This window comes from Hippocampus bargibanti, linkage group LG09 (assembly GCF_051943395.1).
Source record: "Hippocampus bargibanti isolate YZ-2025 linkage group LG09, ASM5194339v1, whole genome shotgun sequence".
NCBI classification, from domain to species: domain Eukaryota; kingdom Metazoa; phylum Chordata; class Actinopteri; order Syngnathiformes; family Syngnathidae; genus Hippocampus; species Hippocampus bargibanti.
In genome coordinates, this window is record NC_142742.1 from 23331663 (window position 1) to 23347073 (window position 15411).

General features: G+C 43.2%; 1 protein-coding gene and 15 non-coding genes across 20 annotated transcripts in view; 7 read left to right on the plus strand and 9 right to left on the minus strand.

Annotated features, from left to right (window-relative positions):
* ak7b (adenylate kinase 7b) overlaps window positions 1-15411 on the plus strand; it is a 135148-nt gene that overhangs the window by 56223 nt on the left and 63514 nt on the right. The gene's annotated exons all lie outside the window — the stretch shown is intronic.
* On the minus strand, window positions 632-704 carry trnav-aac (transfer RNA valine (anticodon AAC)). The gene has a single exon. It is a non-coding gene; the product is annotated as a tRNA-Val (tRNA).
* trnad-guc (transfer RNA aspartic acid (anticodon GUC)) lies at window positions 1921-1992 on the plus strand. Its single transcript has one exon. It is a non-coding gene; the product is annotated as a tRNA-Asp (tRNA).
* trnav-cac (transfer RNA valine (anticodon CAC)) lies at window positions 6034-6106 on the minus strand. The gene has a single exon. It is a non-coding gene; the product is annotated as a tRNA-Val (tRNA).
* On the minus strand, window positions 6239-6311 carry trnaf-aaa (transfer RNA phenylalanine (anticodon AAA)). Its single transcript has one exon. It is a non-coding gene; the product is annotated as a tRNA-Phe (tRNA).
* Window positions 6726-6797, plus strand: trnad-guc (transfer RNA aspartic acid (anticodon GUC)). Its single transcript has one exon. It is a non-coding gene; the product is annotated as a tRNA-Asp (tRNA).
* Window positions 7609-7681, minus strand: trnav-aac (transfer RNA valine (anticodon AAC)). Its single transcript has one exon. It is a non-coding gene; the product is annotated as a tRNA-Val (tRNA).
* trnav-cac (transfer RNA valine (anticodon CAC)) lies at window positions 8499-8571 on the minus strand. Its single transcript has one exon. It is a non-coding gene; the product is annotated as a tRNA-Val (tRNA).
* trnad-guc (transfer RNA aspartic acid (anticodon GUC)) lies at window positions 9190-9261 on the plus strand. The gene has a single exon. It is a non-coding gene; the product is annotated as a tRNA-Asp (tRNA).
* trnav-aac (transfer RNA valine (anticodon AAC)) lies at window positions 10073-10145 on the minus strand. Its single transcript has one exon. It is a non-coding gene; the product is annotated as a tRNA-Val (tRNA).
* trnav-cac (transfer RNA valine (anticodon CAC)) lies at window positions 10963-11035 on the minus strand. The gene has a single exon. It is a non-coding gene; the product is annotated as a tRNA-Val (tRNA).
* Window positions 12532-12603, plus strand: trnad-guc (transfer RNA aspartic acid (anticodon GUC)). The gene has a single exon. It is a non-coding gene; the product is annotated as a tRNA-Asp (tRNA).
* trnav-aac (transfer RNA valine (anticodon AAC)) lies at window positions 13415-13487 on the minus strand. The gene has a single exon. It is a non-coding gene; the product is annotated as a tRNA-Val (tRNA).
* Window positions 13903-13974, plus strand: trnad-guc (transfer RNA aspartic acid (anticodon GUC)). The gene has a single exon. It is a non-coding gene; the product is annotated as a tRNA-Asp (tRNA).
* On the minus strand, window positions 14786-14858 carry trnav-aac (transfer RNA valine (anticodon AAC)). The gene has a single exon. It is a non-coding gene; the product is annotated as a tRNA-Val (tRNA).
* Window positions 15274-15345, plus strand: trnad-guc (transfer RNA aspartic acid (anticodon GUC)). Its single transcript has one exon. It is a non-coding gene; the product is annotated as a tRNA-Asp (tRNA).

The following is a 15411-nucleotide window of genomic DNA, read 5'->3' on the forward strand; positions in this document are numbered from 1 at the left end:
TCTTGATTTGCATTGAATAGGTCCTTTTAAGATGATTTTACCTGGTTGTATCGTCAACGGTATCTTTGTCTGTCATGAGGAGAACCATGTTTTCAATACTCTATGGGGTATTTTTGTGAATTATGGCATTTTCATGATTCAGTTCTCAATTCCTTGATGGGGAATTGTTGTGAACTTTAGTATTTTGAACACGACGTTTCTTACAGCCGACCAAAAACGAGTTGGGATTATTACCACCCAATTTGGAACTGTGGACCTTTCGTGTGTGAGACGAACATGTAAACCACTACATTATGGAAACAGACGACTCATGCCTGTTTCAAATCAGGGTGTCGATGTCACTGAACTGACAGTGTGGGTGTATGGAGCATTGTTGTAATTTTTAGATTGTCACAGTAAATCCAAAGTGAGCTGGGATTGTTTCCACCCAGGTTCGGACTGTGGACCTGTCGTGTGTGAGAGAAACATGACAACCATTACACTATGGAAACACATGACTCCTAATAGATGACTCCTAATAGTTTAAAATCAGGATGTCCATGAACTGACAGTGTGGTTATATGGAGCCTTGTTGTGAATTTTAGATTTTCATGAGGGCGTTTTACACAGCAGTTCAAAAGTGAACTGTGATTGTTTCCACCCAGTTTCGAACTGCGGACCTTTCGCGTGTTAGACGAACGTGATAACCACTACACTATGGAAACTGTTGGCAGAAGCATTTTCATTATCAGACACATTAATCTAAGTTACTGATCGCGTGTCTCATGATTGGGCGTGAAGAGTTTTTTCCAAGCTGCATATATTGAAATTATAAATGATGTGAACAAACTAGACACCCTTGTTTCATATCATGTTGTTCATGCTAAGGCATTATAAAAGTGCGTCTTGATTTAGCTTGAATAGGTCCTTTTAAGATGATTTTACCTGGTTGTATCATCAACTGTATCCTTGCCTGTCATGAGGAGAACCATGTTTTCAATACTCTAAAGGGGTGTTTTTGTGAATTATTGCATTTTCATGATTCAGTTCTCGATTCCCTAATGGGGAATTGTTGTGAACTTTAGTATTTTGAACAGGACGTTTTTTACAGCCGACAAAAAACCAGGTGGGATTATTACCACCCAATTCCGAACTGTGGACCTTTCGTGTGTGAGACGAACATGTAAACCACTACATTATGGAAACAGACAAATCATGCCTGTTTCAAATCAGGGTGTCCATGTCACTGAACTTACTGTGTGGCTGGATCGAGCATCAAACTGGGGACCTCTCTTGTGTGAGACGAACGTGATAACCACTACACTATGGAAACAGATCACTCATAACAGTTTGAAATCAGGGTGTCCGTGTCACTGAACTGACAGTGTGGTTTTCCGGAGCCTTGTTGTGAATTTTAGATTTGCATGATGGCGTTTTTCACAGCAGATCAGCAGTGAGCGGTGATTGTTTCCACCCAGGTTTGAACTGAGTGTTAGACGAACGTGATAAGCACTACACAATGGAAACTGTTGGCAGAGATATTTTCATTTTCAGACACGTTAATCTCATTTACTGATGGCGTGTCACATGATTGGGCGTGAAGAGTTTTTTCCAACCTGGATATTTTAAGATTATAGTGGTATATATCTCTGCCTGGCACATGGAAAACTATGGTTTTATTCCCTGATGCATAGTTGATCTAAATTGAAAATGTATGGCCGACACAGTTTTTAACAACCAATCCAAAAGAATTAGGATTATTTCCAGCCAACTTCAGACCAGGTACTGTCGTGCGTGGGAGACAAATGTGATAAACACTACAATGTGGAAAGACGTGATACCTTTTTTTTTAATTTCTTTTTTATCAATCAGACCTGTAAAACAAGTTTCCTGACAGAATGTCTGGTGTTTGGGCGGTAATAGCTTCATGGTATAACGTGTTCCTCGTTAGTATAGTGGACAGTATCTCCGCCTGTCACGCGGAAGACCAGGGTTCGATTCCCTGACGGGGAGTGACTATCACTTTAAACTTGTTGATGATGTAGTTTTTCACTCCTCATGAAAAAAACATTGGGATTTTTCCCCAGTTTCAAACTCGGGACAATTTCTGTGTGAGACGATTCTGAGAAACACGACAAACCATGGGAACAAACTAGACACCCTTGTTTCATACAAGGTCTTTCAAGATGGCGCCCCCCTGTGTGGCTGCCTCCACAGCAGCTCTTTCCCTTTCTTGTCTACTTTTTCACTTCTTTACTTTTCGTTTTTGTTTTGCCTAATCTCGTTCCATAAACCTACGGAGAGGAGATGGGCATCTTTTCTTTTGCTCATCGCCGTTATTTTTTACTTTTTCATCGCTCCTGTGAACGGGGAATCCACGCGCACGCGGAATCCCATTGTTTACAGTCGAGACCAGCTACTAGCGTGGCGGGCTAATAGCGGACTAGCGGCCGCCGCACCAGACATCCCCGATGAATTGAAGAGGAGGAAACGAGGATGTCGGGCCGGGAAAGATCGCCGCAAAAGAACGAGGAAATACCGACACGTTCTCCCGTCCGTCATCATGGGGAACGTGAGATCGCTCCCAAATAAAATGGACGAGCTGGCGGCGCTAACGCGACATCAGAGGGAGTACCGGGAAGCCAGCTTGCTACTCGTCACGGAGACATGGCTTTCGGCAATCACTCCGGACGCCCACGCAGAGTTGGAGGGCTTCCAACTCGTACGAGCGGACAGAAATGAAGGCAGCGGTAAGCAGAAAGGAGGGGGGATTGCTGTATTTGTGAATGACAAATGGTGCAATCCTGGGCACATCACGGTGAAGGAAAAACTTTGCACTCGGGACATCGAGCTGCTAGCCGTTAGCCTTCGGCCGCATTACCTGCCACGGGAATTCTCACACGTCATAGCCGTGACGACGTACATTCCCCCTACGGCAAATGGCGGCGCTGCCTCCGATGCCCTCATATCTGTTGTAAACAAGCTGCAAACCCAGTCCCCCAACGCCTTGTTTATCATCTCAGGGGACTTCAATCACATTTCCCTGAAATTCTCCCTCCCAACATTCACACAGTATGTAACTTGTGCCACCAGAGACAATAACATATTGGACCTATTTTATTCAAACGCCAAGGATGCATACAAACCCTCCCCCCTCCCCCCTCTCGGAAGAGCAGACCACAATATGGTTTATCTCCAGCCTGTGTACAAACCCCTTGTCCAGAGGCAACCAGCTGTGACCCGCACGATCAAAAGATGGTCCACAGAAGCTGAAGAAGCTCTGCGGGACTGTTTTGATTCAACCAGGTGGGAGCTCTTTACTGAGATTCATGGGGAAGACATTGACTCACTCACCAACACCATCACAGACTACGTTAACTTTTGTGAACAAAACACCGTACCCACCAGGACTGTGCGGTGTTTTGCCAACAACAAACCATGGATTAATCCCGACATAAAAGTCCTCCTGAAGGAGAAGAAAAGGGCTTTTGTGTCGGGCAACAGAGAGGAACTGAAGGCCGTGCAGATCCAACTGAGGAGGAAGATCAGAGAGGGGAAGAAGGCCTACAGGATGAAAATGGAGGAGCAGCTGCAAGCCAGCAATGTCGCTGGTGTCTGGAAGGGCCTGAAAAACATCTCAGGCCACAAAAGCCCAGTGACATTGAACGAAAAAGACAAGGACTGGGCAGATGAACTCAACCGCTTTTTCAATCGGTTTGACAAGACGCCAGCCGCCCCCGGCCCACCGTCAACTTCACCTGTAGCTGCACCTGCACCAACTCTCACTGTGGCCTTACCCTCCCTGCCCCCTCTCACGACCAGCTTTCCACAACCAACATCTGCCCTCCCAACCGTTGCCACACCCTCAGCCGCCACTCTGCCTCCTGGTTCCTGCCTGTCTGTCACAACTGCGCAGGTGAGGAACCAACTGAGGAGGATGAAGGTGAGGAAGGCAGCAGGTCCGGATGACATCAGTTCCCGACTCCTCAAGACCTGCTCCGACCAGCTGTGTGACATTGTCCAGCACTTGTTCAACCTGAGCCTGAAGCTGGGCAGAGTTCCACAGCTGTGGAAAACGTCATGCCTGGTCCCAGTGCCCAAGATTGCCAACCCCAAAGAGCTCAACAGCTACAGACCGGTGGCGCTGACGTCTCACCTGATGAAGACGCTGGAGAGACTCGTCCTCGCCCACCTGCGACCGCTGGCAAGCTCATCACTGGACCCGCTGCAGTTTGCCTACCAGCCCAGCATCGGTGTGGAGGATGCCATCATCTACCTCCTCCATACGGCGTTGCTGCACCTGGAGAATGCTGGGAGCACGGTGAGGATCACATTCTTCGATTTCTCCAGTGCCTTCAACACCATCCAGCCAAGTCTACTGGGGGACAAGCTGCGGCATGCCGGAGTCGACCATCACCTCACATCCTGGATTACAGATTACCTCACAAACAGGCCACAGTACGTGAGAGTAAAGAACTGTGAGTCGGGCAGGCTTCTCTGCAGCACCGGAGCGCCGCAGGGAACAGTCCTTGCTCCATTCCTCTTCACCCTCTACACCTCGGACTTCAACTACAACACCCCAACCTGCCACCTTCAGAAGTTCTCTGACGACTCAGCTATTGTCGGCCTCATTACAGAGGGAGACGATAGGGAGTACAGGGGACTGACAAAGGACTTTGTGGACTGGTGCCAGCAGAATCACCTCCAGATCAACACTGGCAAAACCAAGGAGCTGGTGGTGGATTTCTGCAGGAAACAATCGTCACCTGCACCATTGAACATCCAGGGTTCGGACATTGAGAGGGTGACCTCCTACAAGTACCTGGGTGTTACTCTCAACAATAAACTGGACTGGACAACAAACACGGATGCCCTAATCAAAAAGGGACAGAGTCGCCTCTTCCTCCTCAGGAAACTGAGGTCTTTTGGAGTTCAGGGGTCACTCCTAAAGACTTTCTATGACTCTGTGGTGGCATCAGCCATCCACTATGGCATTGTCTGCTGGTCAGGCAGCATCACCACCCGGGACAGAAAAAGACTGGAGCGCTTTGTCAAGCGGGCCAGTTCTGTCGTGGGCTGCTCGCTGGACTCTCTAGAGGAGGTGGGCAACAGACGGACGCTAGCTAAACTAAAAGCTATGACGGACAGCCCCTCCCACCCCCTCCTGCCCATCCTGACAGCTCTGGGTAGCTCCTTTAGCCAGAGACTATTACACCCGCGCTGCAAGAAGGAGAGGTACCGCCGCTCGTTCCTACCGACTGCTGTCAGGCTTCACAATTCCCAATGATCACATGTGAAAAAAAACAAAAAAAAACTGGACACTTGTAAATATGGGTTGTTGCAATATATCTAAATGCATCTCTTGATTCTGCACTATGTACAGTCTTGTTTATAGAACGGTTTTTGCACATCTACATTTGCACAGTATACAGTTGACATTTTTATTTTGTTATGCTTAGAATATCTTGTTTTCTACCCTTTCACTCCCACCCCAACCCCATCCCTCTTCAATTGCTGCTGTGGACTGCAAATTTCCCCATTGCGGGACAAATAAAGGTATTCTGATTCTGATTCTGATTCTGATTCTGAAGGTTGTTCATGCCAAGGAATTATCAAAGTGCCTCGTTTTTGCAAGGATAGGTCCTTTTAAGATGATGTACCCTGGTTGTATCGTCAACTGTATCCTTGCCTGTCATGAGGAGAACCATGTTTTCAATACTCTAAAGGGGTGTTTTTGTGAACTATGGCATTTTCATGATTCAGTTCTCGATTCCCTCATGGGGAATTGTTGTGAACTTTAGTATTTTGAACAGGACGTTTTTTACAGCCGACGAAAAACCAGGTGGGATTATTACCACCCAATTTGGAACTGTGGACCTTTCGTGTGTGAGACGAACATGTAAACCACTACATTATGGAAACAGACGAATCATGCCTGTTTCAAATCAGGGCGTCCATGTCACTGAACTGACAGTGTGGCTCTATGGAACGTTGTTGTAATATTTAGATTTTCATTATGACGTTTTTCACAGTAAATCAAAATTGAGCTGGGATTGTTTCCACCCAGTTTCGAACTGGGGACCTCTCGTGTGTGAGACGAACGTGATAACCACTACACTATGGAAACAGATCACTCATAACCGTTTGAAATCAGGGTGTCCGTGTCATTGAACTGACAGTGTGGTTTTCCGGAGCCTTGTGGTGAGTTTTAGATTTTCATGATGGCGTTTTTCACTGCAGATCAGCAGTGAGCGGTGATTGTTTCCACCCAGGTTTGAACTGAGGACCTTTCGTGTTTTAGACGAACGTGATAAGCACTACACAATGGAAACTGTTGGCAGAGATATTTTCATTTTCAGACACGTTAATCTCATTTACTGATGGCGTGTCTCATGATTGGGCGTGAAGAGTTTTTTCCAACCTGGATATTTTAAGATTATAGTGGTATATATCTCTGCCTGGCACATGGAAAACTATGGTTTTATTCCCTGATGCATAGTTGATCTAAGTTGAAAATGTATGGCCGTCACAGTTTTTAACAACCAATCCAAAAGAATTAGGATTATTTCCAGCCAACTTCAGACCAGGTACTCTCGTGCGTGGGAGACAAATGTGATAAACACTACACTGTGGAAAGACGTGATACCTTTGTTTTTAATTTCTTTTTTATCAATCAGACCTGTAAACCAAGTTTCCTGACAGAATGTCTGGTGTTTGGGCGGTAATAGCTTCATCGTATAATGTGTTCCTCGTTAGTATAGTGGACAGTATCTCCGCCTGTCACGTGGAAGACCAGGGTTCGATTCCCTGACGGGGAGTGGCTATCACTGTAAACTTGTCGATGATGTAGTTTTTCACTCCTCATGAAAAAAACATTGGGATTTTTCCCCAGTTTCAAACTCGGGACGATTTCTGTGTGAGACGATTCTGAGAAACACGACAAACCATGTGAACCAACTAGAAACCCTTGTTTCATATCACGTTGTTCATGCTCAGGCATTATAAAAGTGTGTCTTGATTTGGCATGAATAGGTCCTTTTAAGATGATTTTACCTGGTTGTATCGTCAACTGTATCTTTGCCTGTCACGAGGAGAACCATGTTTTCAATACTCTAAGGGGTATTTTTGTGAATTATGGCATTTTCATGATTCAGTTCTCAATTCCTTGATGGGGAATTGTTGTGAACTTTAGTATTTTGAACAGGACGTTTCTTACAGCCGACCAAAAACCAGGTGGGATTATTACCACCCAATTTGGAACTGTGGACCTTTCGTGTGTGAGACGAACATGTAAACCACTACATTATGGAAACAGACGACTCATGCCTGTTTCAAATCAGGGTGTCGATGTCACTGAACTGACAGTGTGGGTGTATGGAGCATTGTTGTAATTTTTAGATTGTCACAGTAAATCCAAAGTGAGCTGGGATTGTTTCCACCCAGGTTCGGACTGTGGACCTGTCGTGTGTGAGAGAAACATGACAACCATTACACTATGGAAACACATGACTCCTAATAGTTTAAAATCAGGATGTCCATGAACTGACAGTGTGGTTATATGGAGCCTTGTTGTGAATTTTAGATTTTCATGAGGGCGTTTTACACAGCAGTTCAAAAGTGAACTGTGATTGTTTCCACCCAGTTTCGAACTGGGGACCTTTCGCGTGTTAGACGAACGTGATAACCACTACACTATGGAAACTGTTGGTAGAAACATTTTCATAATCAGACACATTAATCTAAGTTACTGATCGCGTGTCTCATGATTGGGCGTGAAGAGTTTTTTCCATGCTGCATATATTGAGATTATAAATGATGTGCCCAAACGAGACACCCTTGTTTCATACAAGGTTGTTCATTCCAAGGAATTATCAAAGTGCCTCGTTTTTGCAAGGATAGGTCCTTTTAAGATGATGTACCCTGGTTGTATCGTCAACTGTATCCTTGCCTGTCATGAGGAGAACCATGTTTTCAATACTCTAAAGGGGTGTTTTTGTGAATTATTGCATTTTCATGATTCAGTTCTCGATTCCCTAATGGGGAATTGTTTTGAACTTTAGTATTTTGAACAGGACGTTTTTTTACAGCCGACAAAAAACCAGGTGGGATTATTGCCACCCAATTCCGAACTGTGGACCTTTCGTGTGTGAGACGAACATGTAAACCACTACATTATGGAAACAGACGAATCATGCCTGTTTCAAATCAGGGTGTCCATGTCACTGAACTGACAGTGTGGCTCTATGGAACGTTGTTGTAATTTTTAGATTTTCATTATGACGTTTTTCACAGTAAATCAAAATTGAGCTGAGATTGTTTCCACCCAGTTTCAAACTTTGGACCTTTCGTGTGTGAGACGAACGTGTTAACCACTACATTATGGAAACAGACGACTCATGCCTTTTACAAATCAGGGTGTCCATGTCACTGAACTTACTGTGTGGCTGGATCAAGCATTGTTGTCATTTTCAGATTTTCATGATGCCGTTTTTCACAGTAAATCAAAATTGAGCCGGGATTGTTTCCACCCAGTTTCAAACTGGGGACCTCTCGTGTGTGAGACGGGCGTGATAACCACTACACTATGGAAACATCACACATAACAGTTTGAAATCAGGGTGTCCGTGTCACTGAACTGACAGTGTGGTTTTCCGGAGCCTTGTTGTGAATTTTAGATTTTCATGATGGCGTTTTTCACAGCAGATCAGCAGTGAGCGGTGATTGTTTCCACCCAGGTTTGAACTGAGGACCTTTCGTATTTTAGATGAACGTGATAAGCACTACACAATGGAAACTGTTGGCAGAGATATTTTAATTTTCAGACACGTTAATCTCATTTACTGATGGCGTGTCTCATGATTGGGCGTGAAGAGTTTTTTCCAACCTGGATATTTTAAGATTGTAGTGGTATATAGCTCTGCCTGGCAAATGGAAAACTATGGTTTTATTCCCTGATGCATAGTTGATCTAAGTTGAAAATGTATGGCCGACACAGTTTTTAACAACCAATCCAAAAGAATTAGGATTGTTTCCAGCCAACTTCAGACCAGGTACTCTCATGCGTGTGAGACAAATGTGATAAACACTACATTGTGGAAAGACGTGATACCTTTGTTTTTAATGTCTTTTTTTATCAACCAGACCAGTAAACCAAGTTTCCTGACAGAATGTCTGGTGTTTGGGCGGTAATAGCTTCATGGTATAATGTGTTCCTCGTTAGTATAGTGGACAGTATCTCCGCCTGTCACGCGGAAGACCAGGGTTCGATTCCCTGACGGGGAGTGGCTATCACTTTAAACTTGTAGATGATGTAGTTTTTCACTCCTCATGAAAAAAACATTGGGATTTTTCCCCAGTTTCAAACTCGGGACGATTTCTGTGTGAGACGATTCTGAGAAACACGACAAACCATGTGAACAAACTATAAACCCTTGTTTCATATCACGTTGTTCATGCTAAGGCATTATAAAAGTGTGTCTTGATTTGGCATGAATAGGTCCTTTTAAGATGATTTTACCTGGTTGTATCGTCAACTGTATCTTTGCCTGTCATGAGGAGAACCATGTTTTCAATACTCTAAGGGGTATTTTTGTGAATTATGGCATTTTCATGATTCAGTTCTCAATTCCTTGATGGGAAATTGTTGTGAACTTTAGTATTTTGTTCAGGACGTTTTTCACCGCTGACCAAAAACCAGCTGGGATTCTTTCCACCCAATTTGGAACTGTGGACCTTTCGTGTGTGAGACGGACATGTAAACCACTACATTATGGAAACAGACGACTCATGCCTGTTTCAAATCAGGGTGTCGATGTCACTGAACTGACAGTGTGGGTGTATGGAGCATTGTTGTAATTTTTAGATTGTCACAGTAAATCCAAAGTGAGCTGGGATTGTTTCCACCCAGGTTCGGACTGTGGACCTGTCGTGTGTGAGAGAAACATGACAACCATTACACTATGGAAACACATGACTCCTAATAGTTTAAAATCAGGATGTCCATGAACTGACAGTGTGGTCATATGGAGCCTTGTTGTGAATTTTAGATTTTCATGAGGGCGTTTTTCACAGCAGTTCAAAAGTGAACCATGATTGTTTCCACCCAGTTTCGAACTGGGGACCTTTCGCGTGTTAGACGAACGTGATAACCACTACACTATGGAAACTGTTGGCAGAAACATTTACATTATCAGACACATTGATCTATGTTACTGATCGCGTGTCTCATGATTGGGCGTGAAGAGTTTTTTTCCAAGCTGCATATATTAAGATTATAAATGATGTGCCCAAACGAGACACCCTTGTTTCATACAAGGTTGTTCATGCCAAGGAATTATCAAAGTGCCTCGTTTTTGCAAGGATAGGTCCTTTTAAGATGATGTACCCTGGTTGTATCGTCAACTGTATCCTTGCCTGTCATGAGGAGAACCATGTTTTCAATACTCTAAAGGGGTGTTTTTGTGAATTATGGCATTTTCATGATTCAGTTCTCGATTCCCTCATGGGGAATTGTTGTGAACTTTAGTATTTTGAACAGGACGTTTTTTACAGCCGACCAAAAACCAGGTGGGATTATTACCACCCAATTTGGAACTGTGGACCTTTCGTGTGTGAGACGAACATGTAAACCACTACATTGTGGAAACAGACGAATCATGCCTGTTTCAAATCAGGGTGTCCATGTCACTGAACTGAAAGTGTGGCTCTATGGAACGTTGTTGTAATTTTTAGATTTTCATTATGACGTTTTTCACAGTAAATCAAAATTGAGCTGGGATTGTTTCCACCCAGTTTCAAACTTTGGACCTTTCGTGTGTGAGACGAACGTGTTAACCACTACATTATGGAAACAGACGACTCATGCCTTTTACAAATCAGGGTGTCCATGTCACTGAACTTCCTGTGTGGCTGGATCAAGCATTGTTGTCATTTTCAGATTTTCATGATGCCGTTTTTCACAGTAAATCAAAATTGACCTGGGATTGTTTCCACCCAGTTTCGAACTGGGGACCTCTCGTGTGTGAGACGAACGTGATAACCACTACACTATGGAAACAGATCACTCATAACAGTTTGAAATCAGGGTGTCCGTGTTACTGAACTGACAGTGTGGTTTTCCGGAGCCTTGTTGTGAATTTTAGATTTTCATGATGGCGTTTTTCACAGCAGATCAGCAGTGAGCGGTGATTGTTTCCACCCAGGTTTGAACTGAGTGTTAGACGAACGTGATAAGCACTACACAATGGAAACTGTTGGCAGAGATATTTTCATTTTCAGACACGTTAATGTCATTTACTGATGGCGTGTCTCATGATTGGGCGTGAAGAGTTTTTTCCAAGCTGCATATATTGAGATTATAAATGATGTGCCCAAACGAGACACCCTTGTTTCATACAAGGTTGTTCATGCCAAGGAATTATCAAAGTGCCTCGTTTTTGCAAGGATAGGTCCTTTTAAGATGATGTACCCTGGTTGTATCGTCAACTGTATCCTTGCCTGTCATGAAGAGAACCATGTTTTCAATACTCTAAAGGGGTGTTTTTGTGAACTATGGCATTTTCATGATTCAGTTCTTGATTCCCTCATGGGGAATTGTTGTGAACTTTAGTATTTTGAACAGGACGTTTTTTACAGCCGACGAAAAACCAGGTGGGATTATTACCACCCAATTTGGAACTGTGGACCTTTCGTGTGTGAGACGAACATGTAAACCACTACATTATGGAAACAGACGAATCATGCCTGTTTCAAATCAGGGTGTCCATGTCACTGAACTGACAGTGTGGCTCTATGGAACGATGTTGTAATTTTTAGATTTTCATTATGACGTTTTTCACAGTAAATCAAAATTGAGCTGGGATTGTTTCCACCCAGTTTCAAACTTTGGACCTTTCGTGTGTGAGACGAACATGTGAACCACTACATTATGGAAACATCACACATAACAGTTTGAAATCAGGGTGTCCGTGTCACTGAACTGACAGTGTGGTTTTCCGGAGCCTTGTTGTGAATTTTAGATTTTCATGATGGCGTTTTTCACAGCAGATCAGCAGTGAGCGGTAATTGTTTCCACCCAGGTTTGAACTGAGGACCTTTCGTATTTTAGATGAACGTGATAAGCACTACACAATGGAAACTGTTGGCAGAGATATTTTCATTTTCAGACACGTTAATCTCATTTACTGATGGCGTGTCTCATGATTGGGCGTGAAGAGTTTTTTCCAACCTGGATATTTTAAGATTGTAGTGGTATATAGCTCTGCCTGGCAAATGGAAAACTATGGTTTTATTCCCTGATGCATAGTTGATCTAAGTTGAAAATGTATGGCCGACACAGTTTTTAACAACCAATCCAAAAGAATTAGGATTGTTTCCAGCCAACTTCAGACCAGGTACTCTCATGCGTGTGAGACAAATGTGATAAACACTACATTGTGGAAAGACGCGATACCTTTGTTTTTAATGTCTTTTTTTATCAACCAGACCTGTAAACCAAGTTTCCTGACAGAATGTCTGGTGTTTGGGCGGTAATAGCTTCATGGTATAATGTGTTCCTCGTTAGTATAGTGGACAGTATCTCCGCCTGTCACGCGGAAGACCAGGGTTCGATTCCCTGACGGGGAGTGGCTATCACTTTAAACTTGTTGATGATGTAGTTTTTCACTCCTCATGAAAAAAACATTGGGATTTTTCCCCAGTTTCAAACTCGGGACGATTTCTGTGTGAGACGATTCTGAGAAACACGACAAACCATGTGAACAAACTAGACACCCTTGTTTCATATCACGTTCTTCATGCTAAGGCATTATAAAAGTGCGTCTTGATTTGGCTTGAATAGGTCCTTTTAAGATGATTTTACCTGGTTGTATCGTCAACTGTATCTTTGCCTGTCATGAGGAGAACCATGTTTTCAATACTCTAAGGGGTATTTTTGTGAATTATGCCATTTTCATGATTCAGTTCTCAATTCCTTGATTGGGAATTGTTGTGAACTTTAGTATTTTGTTCAGGACGTTTTTCACCGATGACCAAAAACCAGCTGGGATTCTTTCCACCCAATTTGGAACTGTGGACCTTTCGTGTGTGAGACGGACATGTAAACCACTACATTATAGAAACAGACGACTCATGCCTGTTTCAAATCAGGGTGTCGATATCACTGAACTGACAGTGTGGGTGTATGGAGCATTGTTGTAATTTTTAGATTGTCACAGTAAATCCAAAGTGAGCTGGGATTGTTTCCACCCAGGTTCGGACTGTGGACCTGTCGTGTGTGAGAGAAACATGACAACCATTACACTATGGAAACACATGACTCCTAATAGTTTAAAATCAGTATGTCCATGAACTGACAGTGTGGTCATATGGAGCCTTGTTGTGAATTTTAGATTTTCATGAGGCCGTTTCTCACAGCAGTTCAAAAGTGAACCGTGATTGTTTCCACCCAGTTTCGAACTGGGGACCTTTCGCGTGTTAGACGAACGTGATAACCACTACACTATGGAAACTGTTGGCAGAGGTATTTTCATTTTCAGACACGTTAATCTCATTTACTGATGGCGTGTCTCATGATTGGGCGTGAAGAGTTTTTTCCAACCTGGATATTTTAAGATTATAGTGGTATATAGCTCTGCCTGGCAAATGGAAAACTATGGTTTTATTCCCTGATGCATAGTTGATCTAAGTTGAAAATGTATGGCCGACACAGTTTTTAACAACCAATCCAAAAGAATTAGGATTGTTTCCAGCCAACTTCAAACCAGCTACTCTCATGCGTGTGAGACAAATGTGATAAACACTACACTGTGGAAAGACGTGATACCTTTGTTTTTAATGTCTTTTTTTATCAACCAGACCTGTAAACCAAGTTTCCTGACAGAATGTCTGGTGTTTGGGCGGTAATAGCTTCATGGTATAATGTGTTCCTCGTTAGTATAGTGGACAGTATCTCCGCCTGTCACGCGGAAGACCAGGGTTCGATTCCCTGACGGGGAGTGGCTATCACTTTAAACTTGTGGATGATGTAGTTTTTCACTCCTCATGAAAAAAACATTGGGATTTTTCCCCAGTTTCAAACTCGAGACAATTTCTGTTTGAGACGATTCTGAGAAACACGACAAACCATGTGAACAAACTAGACACCCTTGTTTCATATCACCTTGTTCATGCTAAGGCATTATAAAAGTGCGTCTTGATTTGGCATGAATAGGTCCTTTTAAGATGATTTTACCTGGTTGTATCGTCAACTGTATCTTTGCCTGTCATGAGGAGAACCATGTTTTCAATACTCTAAGGGGTATTTTTGTGAATTATGCCATTTTCATGATTCAGTTCTCAATTCCTTGATTGGGAATTGTTGTGAACTTTAGTATTTTGTTCAGGACGTTTTTCACCGCTGACCAAAAACCAGCTGGGATTCTTTCCACCCAATTTGGAACTGTGGGCCTTCTGTGTGTGAGACGGACATGTAAACCACTACATTATGGAAACAGACGACTCATGCCTGTTTCAAATCAGGGTGTCGATGTCATTGAACTGACAGTGTGGGTGTATGGAGCATTGTTGTAATTTTTAGATTGTCACAGTAAATCCAAAGTGAGCTGGGATTGTTTCCACCCAGGTTCGGACTGTGGACCTGTCGTGTGTGAGAGAAACATGACAACCATTACACTATGGAAACACATGACTCCTAATAGTTTAAAATCAGGATGTCCATGAACTGACAGTGTGGTCATATGGAGCCTTGTTGTGAATTTTAGATTTTCATGAGGCCGTTTTTCACAGCAGTTCAAAAGTGAACCGTGATTGTTTCCACCCAGTTACGAACTGGGGACCTTTCGCGTGTTAGACGAACGTGATAACCACTACACTATGGAAACTGTTGGCAGAGGTATTTTCATTTTCAGACACGTTAATCTCATTTACTGATGGCGTGTCTCATGATTGGGCGTGAAGAGTTTTTTCCAACCTGGATATTTTAAGATTATAGTGGTATATAGCTCTGCCTGGCAAATGGAAAACTATGGTTTTATTCCCTGATGCATAGTTGATCTAAGTTGAAAATGTATGGCCGACACAGTTTTTAACAACCAATCCAAAAGAATTAGGATTGTTTCCAGCCAACTTCAAACCAGCTACTCTCATGCGTGTGAGACAAATGTGATAAACACTACACTGTGGAAAGACGTGATACCTTTGTTTTTAATGTCTTTTTTTATCAACCAGACCTGTAAACCAAGTTTCCTGACAGAATGTCTGGTGTTTGGGCGGTAATAGCTTCATGGTATAATGTGTTCCTCGTTAGTATAGTGGACAGTATCTCCGCCTGTCACGCGGAAGACCAGGGTTCGATTCCCTGACGGGGAGTGGCTATCACTTTAAACTTGTGGATGATGTAGTTTTTCACTCCTCATGAAAAAAACATTGGGATTT